Genomic DNA, 14,901 nt, shown 5'->3' on the forward strand with positions numbered 1-14,901 from the left:
ATTTACACGTGCTTCACTTCATACAAAATCTGCAATTCACAGAAAAAGAAAAGATCGCATTGTGAATGTGTTGCTATAGTGAACATTAGCATAAACCAATCAAGGCCATGCATTCCTTTTACGCGTGGAAATACATTGGATAAATGTAATTGTTTTATGAGGTGGTGATTTCACATGCATTCGTACAATGCAATTTGTATGGGACGATTTTTAACATCTGCGTTTGCACTTGTGTCTGTCCTTAGTTAATGTTTTGGCTACAAACCAGGCTCTGAAGTTTAAAATTATGGATCTTTTGTCATTTATAGAGACACAACATTGTCATAATTTTGTCTGGGCCTCTTATATGTGGTGGTAACATAACAGACACAAAGTTTATGAAAATAAGGATAATTCACGGCCGTTATACAGCGACTCAAAGGAGCAGCTGATACTAAAGCTGAATGATGTGACGATCAGTGTTACAGAAACAAAGAAAACAGAGAGACATCCTTCATTACAGGCCTGGCAGAAAACAGTGGGGATCGTCCAAATGAGCCAAGAACGCTGGAAAACCCTCTGAAAGTGAATAAATGAGCTACAGTGACATAAGATCAGCTGTATTTGGTCTCATTCTGTTCCTATTACTCTCTTAGTTTAACTGGTTTACATAAAATGACACAAAAGGCTGTAAATTCATTCACTGTACTCCACTGAAAATGCGTCTAATGCAAATTCTACTCGACTAAGCGGATTTTTCATAAATCTTTGAAAACTTTGAGAATCTTTTGTTTTCGATTCAGAGGTTTGGAGCTGACCAACTCAGGGGAGTTTTATTACATAGGTTCAGCTTTAATGAACTTTTATAAACATACATGTGTAATAAAAAGAGAGAGAGTTAGCTAATTGTTTTCTAATGGGTCTAAATAAGTCCGGCCTAAAAACACAAATTATAAGTACACAATTATAAGTAAACAACAGATATTGTTTCAGTTCGTTTGACTTCAGAAGACTCTTAATTCAATACAGTTGTCATACGCACTGGTTTTACAACAATTTAGTGATGTTTTCTGTCCTTTTTACTGGATTATATATCGTCATTAACTTCTTAGTAAAGAAATCAGATGCTCAGATGTGACATTAGGGTGAGTAAATGATTATTTCTTCTATTCCTGTGGTAGAGTAATAAATAAATACAGTTAGTTTGATCTGTCCAAGAAATCATTTACCATATATACATGATGGGTAACAATTGATAACCTGAATGCACTGTAAGTCGCTTTGGATAAGTGTCTGCTAAATGCATAAAAATATATATATTTATATTCAGTTAACATATGTAATTTTCAGTTTGCTTGACCCTTTCTCATTTCCCAATTTGCGTGTAAGTTGAGAAATTTACCAGAGCATTAAAAAACTTGAGGGAGGTAATGCAAATAAATCAAAAAATGTGATTTTCCCAACGATATCTAACCTAATTTTATTAGGTTTTGCATTTGGATGTATATTTATACATCATATGTTTAAACGTTGTAACTACTTCATTCTATTCTGTATTGTTTATATTTCCCATTATGACCACGAAGATTGCATATAACTTTTTCTTTTCTTTTTTTTTCTTTTGGCTTAAAACCATTTAGATTTTTCTAATCTTCCCACAATTTTGTTCGTGTGTTCATATGGGCAGTGCCACAAAAGTTACCAAATTTTGTAACATTCCTGTGAAGTAAAAAATAAAAAAATTTAATGTAAAATGTTTCAGTCTAAAATATCTGAAGACCACTAAAGGAATAATCTAGAAACAAACTCTAATACCCCACACTTTGTTATTCTTCTAATTATTTACCTAAAGCGGTGAATGAATCCAAGTCGCTCACATTAAAGAACAATTGTTTTCTTTTACAACAATGTTTCAAATGCAATGTGTTCTTGTGTTGTTTTAGGAATTATTCAGAAGCAATTCAAAATACAACAAAGCTCAATAATGTTTGCTTGAAGCAAATCAAGTTATAGGGAGTTTATACAGTGTTTTTTAAGAAGTTTATTGGATTGTGTTGTTTAGAACTAAATGGTGAATGTATCTGCGGTGGCTCTCCAAACCATGAAGCTGCTCGAATGCGTTCCCATGCTCATGTCGAAATGCCATTAAAGAGCATGAAGTCTGCAAATAGCTTTAGTCGAATGCACGTTTGCCCTGTACACAAAACAAAGTCGGGTCGATGCCAACAGCCATTTGTCATTTTCAATGGCTACGTGGGTTGCGATATTGAAGGTTTACATGTAAACAGTGCAATTTCTGGTTTTCTGGTCACCCTAGCTCTGAGAGGAAATGAATGACAGGATCCAAAAAGGTCAGGTTTAACACTAGGGACAAATGCGAGGAATGAGTTGCTCAACCACAGTATTGGATAATGACATGCTAGCTGTTGGGATATGCAGGAAAGGGCAACGGAGTCGGCCCACATAGCCGAAATGCCAAGGTTTATATGCACCAGGACGCCCAGTAAACCCACTCCCAACACTGCACCGCACAAGGATTGTTGGGAAGTGCGGCTTAGTTATTCAAATGGCCCTAAACAAATAGAAAGTGGACATGACTTTTACTTGCTCTCTTTGAAAGGCCACATGAGCGGTTTGGTGTCTCAAGCTCAATTAGCAATGAATCATTGCTGTCAGCTCGCTGGACTTTAACTGGAGTGTTTGTTCCAGTTGTACCTCCATCGAAAACCACACTGTTATGTTTTACAACTGATCGCTTTTATTCTGTATCACTGAAAGCTGAAGTGCATTTATTCTCTATTAAACTCTGCTGGTGTGGCATTCTGGGAATTTAGCCTGGGGATTTTAAGTACTTACAACCCAGAAAAATAGGTAATGTATTCGAGTGCGTGTGATTATGAGGTGCTCAAGGCCAGTGTTGTGCTATTTACTAAGAAATAATAACTAGTTACAGTTACTAGTTACTTAATTCAAAAAGTAACTCAATTAATTGTTGATTACTTACACCAAAAAGTAATGCATTACTGCTAAAAGTAACTTTTTAGTTACTGTTTTAACGAACTTTCTTTAATGTTTCCATTAATGCGCTTTTATGCGTTATGGTCTATACAAACACAAAGTAAAACAGAAAGTTATTTTAAATACTATTTTGATTAAGTCAGACCAGCACAAACTGAATATTGTATATCACAAGGATTTCTGAAATAAATAACAAAACACCTGAATAATATATTCAGAATCAAAAACTAAAGTGGCTTCTGCATCATAAAAGCTGTTGTGTTGAGCCCTTAAAAATGTTCCTTTCACAGCTATCAACAATGGACAACATAACACAAAACATTTTGAAATAAATAAATGAAAGGAATCTGAATTATTCAGAATCAATTTCAAGAAACATAAATACATACATATATATATAAATGCTTTTTAAAAATGAAATCTATGTTATCATGCTAAGGAGCTGACTGAAAGCCGGTGACTCCACAGTAGAGACAGGTGCATGTTTTCAACAGTTTCACCTGTATGAGAAAAACATACAGAGAATCACTTAAGACACTTTGCTGTAGACCCATTCCACATAATAATATTCATTAAAACTGTATGTTTTAACTGATTGGAAATTCATGGGCTAGGACAGGACATTCGAACCAGAAACACAGCTTACATTTGACTAAAAGGTTTTGTCTTTATGCTCAACTAAAGTGAAATAATGAGCATATTTCCACTTTGAGAAACTCGTGTTGCTCTCGCCTTGACTCGCCATGACTGCCGCACATACTTGAATAAACGGAAACAGGCCCACAGTGCGTCTTCGTGTTTACAGTGGTTGGCATCCACCAATCCTACAATGCGTCTCTGCTGCAAACAGGTTAGGCTGCACTTCAGTCAAAATTAATTAATTTTTTTAAAAGTAATGGACAATGCACCATATGGTAACGGTAACAGAGTTAATTTATTTAAAAAGTAATGCGTTACAGTATTAGTTACTGTCAAAAGTAACTGCGTTACAGTAACACGTTACTAATAACGCGTTACAGCCCAACACTGCTCAAAGCTGCCACCTATAGGTGAGCTAGTGAAATTATTGATGTTCACATATTGTTGATGCATATTTTAAAGATTAATGTTTTCATGTGTTGAAATGATTGGATACAGTTTGGTCTATTACAGTTTGACATTTTTCTTGGCTAAATTTGTGGCATTTGTTTTGGAGTAGAATTAAATACAATTATTTAATGACATGACAAAATATTTAAAAATTAAAAAATTATTTATTTATTTATTTACAATTTTGTATGCTTTTATTCACTTTTATGTCTTTATCTATCGTTTGAAATGTTTGAAATGTTTTCTTTAAAGGTGAAATGTGTTTGTGCAACTTCTGAAAAAAAGTTAAACAAGTTTTTAATTTTTTGTTTTTATTCAATTTTGTTATTTCTTTTAAAATGTAGAATACTAAATTAGCATTGTTTTGTTATGTCATATAAATTATTTTATTAAATTTTACCTTGACTAAAATGCCACTCAATTTTTTTAAACCATAATAGACCAAACTGTATATAAATAAAATATATAATATATAAAATATATCATTTTCAATCATTTAAAAAAAATGCATCAAAAATATGTAAAAGTAAACATTTTAAAAGTGCAGTAAAACTTCTCCCCATTGTAGAATTGATGGTAAAAAATCAAAATATTGAGACAATTGCCTTTAAATTTGTCCAAATGAAGTTCTTTGCAATGCATATTACTAATGATAAATACATATTTGAAATTTTTATTATAGGAAATATACTAAATATCTTTATGGAACATGACATTTACTTAATATACTAATTATTTTTGTCATAAAAGAAAAATCTATAATTTTGGCCCATTTAATGTATTGTTGGCTATTACTACAAATTTACCCCAGCGACTTTTGTGATCCAGGTTCACATATTTAACATTATAATTTTAGTAAACTATATGGTCTATCAGTTCCAGATCTCACTTTTTTCTAATAGAATACAATATATCAATGGTGAGCAGCCTAAACCTTGCTAAGTGGCATTTCTTCATCTAAACGGTGTCATATTTCCTAAAAAGGTTCAGTTCAGAAATTAACAATGAACATAAATGGTATAAGTAGACAAATGCACCACCATGAAAAATAGCATAGGGTTAATTCAGGACAATTGGGCCATTTTTTTTTTCAGTCATCTCAAAAAGTGTCTCAATCATCCTGAATTAACCCTGTGTTAGCCTGTTGTAATGCTGGTGAAAGACAATAAATGTATATATCTACTAAAAGTTTTGTGATAGTAGGACAGTGATAAGCAGCAGTATTAAATAAAAAAATAAAGTTACCATGCATGAACTCTTGTTTCAAACCGTTTTGTTTAAATGAACCGATTCACTAAATAACTCAAGCTTAGAATGCAAAGTGAAGACACACTTCACTAAATTTGTAACCTTAACTTCCCTGCGCTCAAATATTGCATCGCTTAGAAAGGCTGCTGACCACAGGTGCATATCCCTACCAGATGTTTCCAGCCACTGGGATTTTTATCCGGCCTGTTTTTGGGCTATTCCAGGCCTGCATTTCTGATATCCATACGTCATCTGTGTCCCAGGCCAGGTATTCTTCCTGATGCAACAGACTGGACCTCCTTTCCCAGCCGCTCGGACCTCACACACTTCTTGCATCGAGCACCACAAATAAAACGTGGAAATTACACACAAGAGAGTGTTTCCCAGAACGTCCAGCTCAAAGCAGGGCTTCTGTGGGTCTCATAAAGTCTTAATTCGCTTTTCCACAAATTAAGGCCAAAAATCTGAGCACAAAGTCTTACATTCATAGTCATGGCATTAAATATTGCATGCACTGCAAAAAAAAAAAAAAAAAATTGAATTACTTGCATTACATTAGTGTAATTTCAAACATTTTGTATGCATACGCTTACAATATTTAACTTAAAGGGGGGGTGAAATGCTCGTTTTCACTCAATATCCTGTTAATCTTGAGTACCTATAGAGTAGTACTGCATCCTTCATAACTCCAAAAAGTCTTTAGTTTTATTATATTCATAAGAGAAAGATAGTCTGTACCGATTTTTCCCGGAAAAACACGACCGGCTGGAGGCGTGACGTGTGGGCGGAGCTAAAGAATCACGAGCGCCAGTAGGCTTTTGTGTTGAGGGCGTCTGGAAGCTGTGACATTACCGTGAGGACAAAACCAACCAAAACAAACCATGGCTAACAGTCAGATTCAGCGTATATTTATGATCCAGAATCAGATCCAGAGGCTGAAATTTAACAAGAGCAGCATCAGCAACGACGTCTCTATGTGGTATGTACTGAAACTGTATATATTTGCTTAGCGGTTTTGGAAAATGACTAAGTTCCACTTTATGTCGTCTTTTTTTTTTTAAGCTGTACTTCACGAGTTCACATCTACGTATATTAATACCGTAAGTTTATGCGTATTTGGCGTGCTGTCCGGGTGGAGGGCTCCGAGCTCGGGAAGTGGCCCGAACCCAGAGTACTCCCCCCGGTTGTGGTAAGAGTAGATGGATCTATAAGTGAGGAGAAATGGGGTGGAGGAGGGATGCTGAAAACGGTCAATGAACAGAGATATGTTCTGCTGTCATTTATACCTTGTCATGAGTTGATTACTGATTGGTCTCCACTTGTGTTAATCAGGTTAATGAACTGCGACTGTTCCTCCCGAACTTTGTTATAAAACAGCATATGTGGAAAGTGCAGTTTGATGACAACATCGCATGTTGTTTACTTGATGTGCTTACGCGCCGATAGCTAAGTTAACAACACAGAGATATTTGAAGCAGTTTTACTCAGCGCCTGCGGTTCCAACACACGATCGTGACCCTTTTTCGTTGGGATTGCATCATCCTTAAGAAATAAACGATACTCAAATCCGTCGTCAAACTGGACCTTGTTTGTAAAACAAGCATCTTCGAAATGCAGGGAACAAACACAAACACTTGCACAACTCCGTTGATGCTCTGTAAAAATAAACTCCATCCACTGGTCCCTTAATGCTGTTTCTCTTTTGGTAATCTGTGCAGGGTTGTCTTGCCCTGGCAACCAAAAACACACTTCTTTTGTGACATTTGGCGACGCTCTCGCTCTGATCAGTGAAGTCTGTTGTGCTCTCAGTGCTCTGCTATACGGAGCGCGCTCTTCCGGCAGAAGTGCCTCAGGACCCATATAAGGAAATTCCGCTCCATCTAACGTCACACAGAGCCATATTCGGAAAAAACTTTCCGAAACTTGTGACAAACCGGAAGGAGTATTTTTGGAACAGAAATACTCCTTCAAACGTACAACTTAATTTTTGAAACTTTGTCAATGTTTAGCATGGGAATCCAACTCTTTAACAGTGTAAACTCAGTATGCATGAAATAGCATTTCACCCCCCCTTTAATTTGAAATGTAAAGCGTTTTTAAAACTATTGACAACTAAACTGAAACCTTAAGGTCTTTCTGCCAAAATAAAAGCTTGAAGCTTTATTCCATTTAATGTAAAAAATTAATTACAAAAATAAAAAAAAATTACTCTTGTACAGTAATAAAGAGTAATAGTTTGTAATTATTATTATTATTGCTGTTGTTCTTGTATTTTATTAATTTTATTTTATATATGAAATGTTACTTCGTTTTTATAACAATCACAATGTGAGTTTTGGTCGAATCACACAGCACTTATTAATTAATTATAAACTGCCACTTTGTGGCGCTATAAGTTATTGCTTGCTCTGAAAATGTTTACAGTAGCATGTAGCTTTCAGCATATAGCACTAGCAATGTCAAGACAATGGGTTTAATTTTCAGGGAATGCGATTTTAAAAAAGGAGAGCTTGAATGCAATATAGTACTATATAAAGTACTTTAAATACTCCCAAATACATGATTGTAAATGAGTTTAGAGTGTGACAACATGAAGATTGACCAGTGAAAGATGGTGGAAACCTGTTTGATAACAGTCATTATTTATTTTTTTTATAATGCTAGTAGTGCAGAAACAGTGCTTTACTTAAAACATGTACATTATAAGTACAAACCCGAAACCAAAAAAAAGTTGGAACACTGTACAAATAGTGAATACAAACATAATGCAATGATGTGGAGGTTTAAAATGTCAATATTTTATTCCGAATACAACATAGATGAGATATAAAATGTTAAAACTGAGAAAATGTATAATTTTAATGGAAAAATAAGTTGATTTTCAATTTCAGTGAAATTTACATGAGGATCAACACATCTCAAAAGAGTTGGGACAGGGCCATGTTTACCACTGTGTGCATCCCCTCTTCTTTTTATAACAGTCAGCAAACGTCTGGGGACTGAGGAGATAAGATGCTCAAGTTTAGGAATAGGAATGTTGTCCCATTCTTGTCTGATACAGGCTTCTAGTTGCTCATCTGTCTTAGGTCTTGTTTGTCTCATCTTCCTCTTTATGATGCACCAAATGTTTTCTATGGGTGAAAGATCTGGACTGCAGGCTGGTCATTTCAGACCCGGATCCTTCTTCTACACAGCCATGATGTTGTAATTGATGCAGTATGTGGTCTGGGATTGTCATGATGGAAAATGAAGGTCTTCCCTGAAAGAGACGATGTTTGGATGGGAGCATATGTTGTTCTAGAACTTGGATATATCTTTCAGCATTGATGGTGTTCATCTTTCCAGATGTGTAAGCTGCCCATGCCACACACACTCATGCGACCCCATACCATCAGAGATGCAGCTTCTGAACTGAGCGCTGATAACAACTTGAGTTGTCCTTGTCCTCTTTAGTCCGGATGACATGGCGTCCCAGTTTTCCAAAAAGAACTTCAAATTTTGATTCTGACCACAGAACAGTTTTCCACTTTGTCACAGTCCATTTTAAATGAGCCTTGGCCCAGAGAAAACACCTGTGCTTCTGGATCATGTTTAGATATGGCTTCTTTCTTGACCTATAGAGTTTTAGCCAGCAACAGTGAATGGTGCGGTGGAAAATATTGAACTTAATTCGAAATATTCCTGAGCCCATGTTGTGATTTCCATTACAGTATCATTCCTGTATGTGATGCAGTGCTGTCTAAGAGCTGAAGATCACTGCATTCAGTATGGTTTTCAGGCCTTGACCCTTACACACAGAGATTGTTCCAGATTCTCTGAGTCTTTGGATGATATTATGCACTGTAGATGATGATAACTTCAAACTCTTTGCATTTTTTCTCTGAGAGACTCCTTTCTGATATTGCTCCACTATTTTTCACCGCAGCATTGGGGGAATTGGTGATCCTCTGCCCATCTTGACTTCTGAGAGACACTGTCACTCTGAGAGGCTCTTTTTATACCCAATCATGTTCCCAATTGACCTAATAAGTTGCAAATTGGTCATTCAGCTGTTCCTTATATGTACATTTAGCTTTTCAAGCCTCTTATTCGTACTCGTCCCAACTTTTTTGGAATGTGTAGCTCTCATGAAATCCACAATGAGCCAATATTTGGCATGACATTTCAAAATGTCTCACTTTCAACATTTGATATATTATCTATTTTATTTTCTGAATAAAATATTATGTTTATTAAATTATATTAAAATTTATAAAACTTTAAATTATTCCATTACTTTTTTACTCAGAATTTGTACAGTGTCCCAACTTTTTGGAATCGGTTTGTAACGTGTATTTTTAAAAACTAGTTGCAAACAAGCATATTTGCTTTCTTTTATCAAATCGCAGGCTTTGAAGCCATGGATTGTGATGACACGTTATGTTAATAGTTGAAGTTAATGGATTTGTACAGCTGTCTCCATGTTATAAAATACAGTGTCAATGAATATTGTTTTAACAGTGACTTGTATCGTAAATCACATTATTGTAATCCACAGCCTGCGGGAAACAGGACGGAGGAGCTGATGTACTCCATACATCTGTGATTTATCCACACCAGCTGTTCTCCTGCACTGACTCTCCGAACATCCATCCATCCATAGGACCACTGTTGAGTCTAACTGAAAGAGATTCTGGTCATGATATGAGGCTCGAGACCATAAGAACGGTGCATTCGGAAAGATGTGGCTCCCCGTACTGAGTGCAGGAAAGGCTTTGATGTGGTCCTCACACATGAATGGTCAGACAAACACACATACAGACGTCATGACGTCATGCCACAAGACCGCGAGTGTCTGCAGTCACCATCGCTGCCAGTTGTTTGTGGCTCTTTTGTGTTATGGTGATTAAGGAAGTCTATTCTCAAGGCTAAGAGCGGAAACTACTCGTCTGCTCACACAAAGACCGGTCAATTACTCTCCTCAGGGTTTCATTATGAGTTTCATCTCAGTTACACTGATCTTTCATGTTCAGGCGCCATTGTGGAGTAAATTAAATATTTTAACATGAGAACACACAAATACTAGATTTCTACATTATAGTGGTTGGCTAAAACTGAAAACTGTTGCTAGGGTGCAGCTGTGTGGTTGCTAGGTGGTTTCATACTCATCCAAATCAAGATTTTCAAGTTTTTATTTAATGCATTGCAGTAGGTGTCTCAAACTAACAATCTTACATTTTTGTACATAATTTACTGTTCTAGGTTCATTTATAAATTTAAGTGACAATGAATTTACATTACAAATAAATATTGTTTATTCATATTTAATACAACTGAAATGTTAATAAATGTATTAGTAAATGTATAAACTAATGTTAATGTTTTGATTAATTTAAATATTTTTCATTGTATTTTGAAACTTTATTTATTTATTTTTTTACTGAAATGCATTATTATGAATAATAATAATTTATTTTATTATTTTTATTTATAAATAATTATAAATTAATGTTACTGTAATTTTTTTTAAGCTATTAAAATCATTTTCAGTAATTTAAATTAAGCTAAATTAAAATATAATATATAATATAATATAATATAATATAAATATAATACATAATATATAATATATAATATATAATATAATATAAAACATGGGCTCAGAATGAGCAACATGGACTAGCATTTTCAAATGAGAAGATTCTTTCATAATGGGAAATTTAGTCAGAAAACCATTTGATGCAAATATAATTTCCAGACAGGGATGCCTCAGGGCTCGGCCTGCAGTCCGCTGGCATTGTTAGCCACATGCCACAGTTCTTTGAATCCACAAGTGTGAATTTGAATTAATTTGGCAACAATACACATTCTGTCTGTCTGTCTGTCTGTAAGGCTTCAAAACTAACAAAAATAAAGTTATAAAATTAGTTTTCTTTGAATTTTACTTCATTTAATTTATATTTCCTTAATCAAATTATAATTGCAATTCTGCATTCTAATCCTGTTTGCCATCTCGAATTCAAATTAACTTTTAAATTCAGGAACAGAACTAGAAGATAAACTGTATAGCTCACGACCCTGTTCAGTACTCAAGGGGCTGATAGTTAACAATAAGCATGGGTAGTTTAACTGACTTCCTTCTCTACATCGATTCCACTGTAGCGCCCCTGGTGGTGAGAGTATGCAAGATACCTGCAGTTATAATTTGAAGTCTGACACATTTCACAATGCAACAGCATACAAAGTCGAGCTTGTGAAGTATTTGCGTTCACTTTATAGTTGGAGCTTGAGCTAATAGACATTAAATTACACCAATCTATGCAACAGCAGCTGTAGTCATGTGCAAAGCGTGTTGTTTTAACAATAAGAAAAGCACCAAGTTTGTATTACATATTATTATTTACATTGAAAAGCCCCCGATAGAAATGGAAATCACAGCTGTAGGGTTTGTTGAATTCTCTGAAGGTGGGAAGCGAGATGCTCGTTTGAGAGATGGAGAGGATGGGATTGAGCAGGCAGGAGACGTCAAGACTATACCAAAATGCCAAAGTGCTCCAAGCACAGGCCCATTGTGAGACGATTCGAGCCAACAGGCTATAATCTCTGGTGATGACTGGGTAAAATAATCTTCCTTCACAGTTGAAACTCTCCAACAACCGGATGGTTTCCAGCAGAACCCACCACAGAACCAAGCACCCAGCGGGCGGGTGAAACCTTTACTGTATAAATATTATTTGCACAAATGCACTGGCCATTCTTAATATGAAGCTCATAACACAAACAATCAGGTTTTTAGGGGGTAAAAGTCAGAAGAGATGACGACGAGAGGCCAAGAATCACACCAGAGGAGAACTGGTGGTCGAGTTTCCTGTTAGCTACTCATGGGTTTCGATGCTTTTTCGAAGTTGTGACATTGATGTAAAACTTCTTCCGAAAAAATGTTTGGTTTAGCTGAGCGTTCCCAGTTCCGTATCCCAAAATCTCTATGGAATTTATTGAACGAGGGAGCATTCCGACTTTATTTAAAGCTGTGTTGGGTAATGAAACACAGACTTTGAATCGCAAATGTAATATCTGATTGTTTCTCCTACATTGCAAAGAGATTAAATTGTTAAATCTTGTTAAATTTCATTTCATTTATTAATTTATTATTTGTCCATTTGTTATTGGTTAATATTTGATATTTTGTATTAATTTAATTTAAAAAATTACATTTTATATAGAATTTTGTCCAACTAAATAAACAAATTATAAAATATAAAAGTAAAATACACTTGTAATTAAAAACAAAATTATATACGATCTTTAATCATTAAAATTTGTTTTATTTAAACAAAATAATAATTTAAATAATTAATATATATTATAACATTTCGTATAAAAATAAAACACTAAGCGTTTTTTAGACAAAACATATTTTAATAATTTAATCTAAGTCTAAATAAAAAAAACACAAATCAATTTTTCTTTAATTTCTTTACACAAAATATTATAACAAAAATTAATATTGAAACTACAATATGTTGTCTAAACAAAATCAAAACTAAAGTTAGTTATAAACAAAATATATGTATTTGGGGTAAATATATGTAATGTTTTATTACAAAATATAAGATTAACATTTAAAAAAAGTTTTTTTGTAAAATAAAATGACGGAATTAGGTTTTCATTTACACAAAATATAATAAAATTAACTGAATATTTTTGTAAATGAATAACATTTTCTAAATAAAGATATAAAACACTATATATATATATATATATATATATATATATATATATATATATATATATATATATATATATTATTATTATACATTTTAACACCAGCTATTAGAATAATTATAGTCTGATTGATATTTTAATATCAGTGTATATAAGTGAACAATTCTAGTAAAGTTCCTGCAGACGTGCCTTGATTAGTTCAGCCTTTGATCGGATGCAGGAGCTGCAGAGAAACCCCAAAACTCAGATCAGGTTACGTCTGAGAGGAGAGAAGCCCCTGACAGAGAAGTCAAGCTCCTGCTGGGCACAGACCTGTAATTAGCAATTAGCGGCTGGGTCCAGGTTCAGCTTAGGCCTGAGCCAAAGCCACAAAATGTTCTCCCTGCTTATATACTTGTGCATGAGAAAGATGGAGAAAGAGGGGCAAATAAAGAGCCCAGAGCTCTCGGCTAACATCAAGGTCTTGTGGCGACGGGAGGGGTGTGTGGGGGGGTCTCACGTGAGCCAAAACTCCAAATCCCTGTGTGTGACCTGAGGGGGAAAACATGGCTCTTAGATGGACCGTGCTCCTGGTCAAGCAGAAGGTTCATCTCTTTCTCTCTGGTAATTATTATTTATAATCAGTGTTGATAGCAAACCAACACAAACACTGCGGCCCATCGTTTCTCGGTGCATAGCGGCGATGTAGCTTCACCACAAACTGTTCAGAGCACGGTCCAAAGCCCAGAATCCCATAATTCACTGTCAAAAAGTGTGTGTGTGTGTGCGTGTGTGTGTGTGTGTGTGTGTGTGTGTGTGTGTGTGTGCGTGTGTGTGAGTGTGTCTGTCTGTGTGTGTGTGTGTGTGTGTGGAGGAATTTTATTTTATATAGTGAATGTGCAGTAATAGCAGTTCTTTCAGTATTAATTGTGTAAATAAATAGTGTTATATATAGGTATTGTGTATTGATTTTTATATTTATCATCGTGTATTTTATATATTGTGTGCGTGTGTGAAAGCAGTTAATGATAACGTCAGCAATGGTGCAGTGCTTTGTACCTGACAGTAATCACCGCTCAGTCGTCAACACGTCGTTGCCATTACACAAATGTTCAGTAAATGCACAAAAAGGTATGCCTAGGCTAAATATTGTTTCGACAGTGGCATTATAAAATGCTTGACATGACTCATACCATATGAAGGCTACAGTAGCCTAGCTAAAGTGGACGATAATGCTAACTAACGTTACCAACCTCCCTGCAAAACTCTCGTGGCAGCCAAAGAGATCATGATTGCACTGATAAGTCTACCGTGCAAAAAGACGCAACACAGGTTTTTATTTTATTTTATTTTTTTTATTAATCATCTTCAGTCTTCACGGACCTTCGCGGGTTTAACAAGACGGTTACACGAGTTCCACCAATCAGATGCATCACTGTGGGATTGTGGGATTGTTTGGGATTGTGGGTAATGAGGAACTTATCCAAGACATCGTGAATAAAAGGCATTTATCTCAAAACAAGGTTAGTGCCCCATGATCCTTTTGCGTTTATATGAGCATATACTATCGCTTAGTACAGCCGTAGCTGGTTTTAAGTCTACCATGCATGGTTACGTTTTTATGGCTTATACCCCAAATGTCAATGCAGAAATTGTATTGAATATTTACTTCCGGCACCAGCTGTGGACGGGACTGTGATGCTCTATAAACACGACTTCCCACCTCATGTGTACGAACTTCCCAGGAGGACTTGAACGCACCATAACTTTTCTTAATTTCTTTGTTAATATTGTTTGTTTGTTTGTTTAATATTCCTCAATTACCAAATTCACATATATAGAATCCAATGTGCTCCCTTATTGTTTTATTACAATATGAATTAT

This window comes from Carassius auratus, unplaced genomic scaffold (genome assembly GCF_003368295.1).
Source record: "Carassius auratus strain Wakin unplaced genomic scaffold, ASM336829v1 scaf_tig00014537, whole genome shotgun sequence".
NCBI lineage: Eukaryota > Metazoa > Chordata > Actinopteri > Cypriniformes > Cyprinidae > Carassius > Carassius auratus.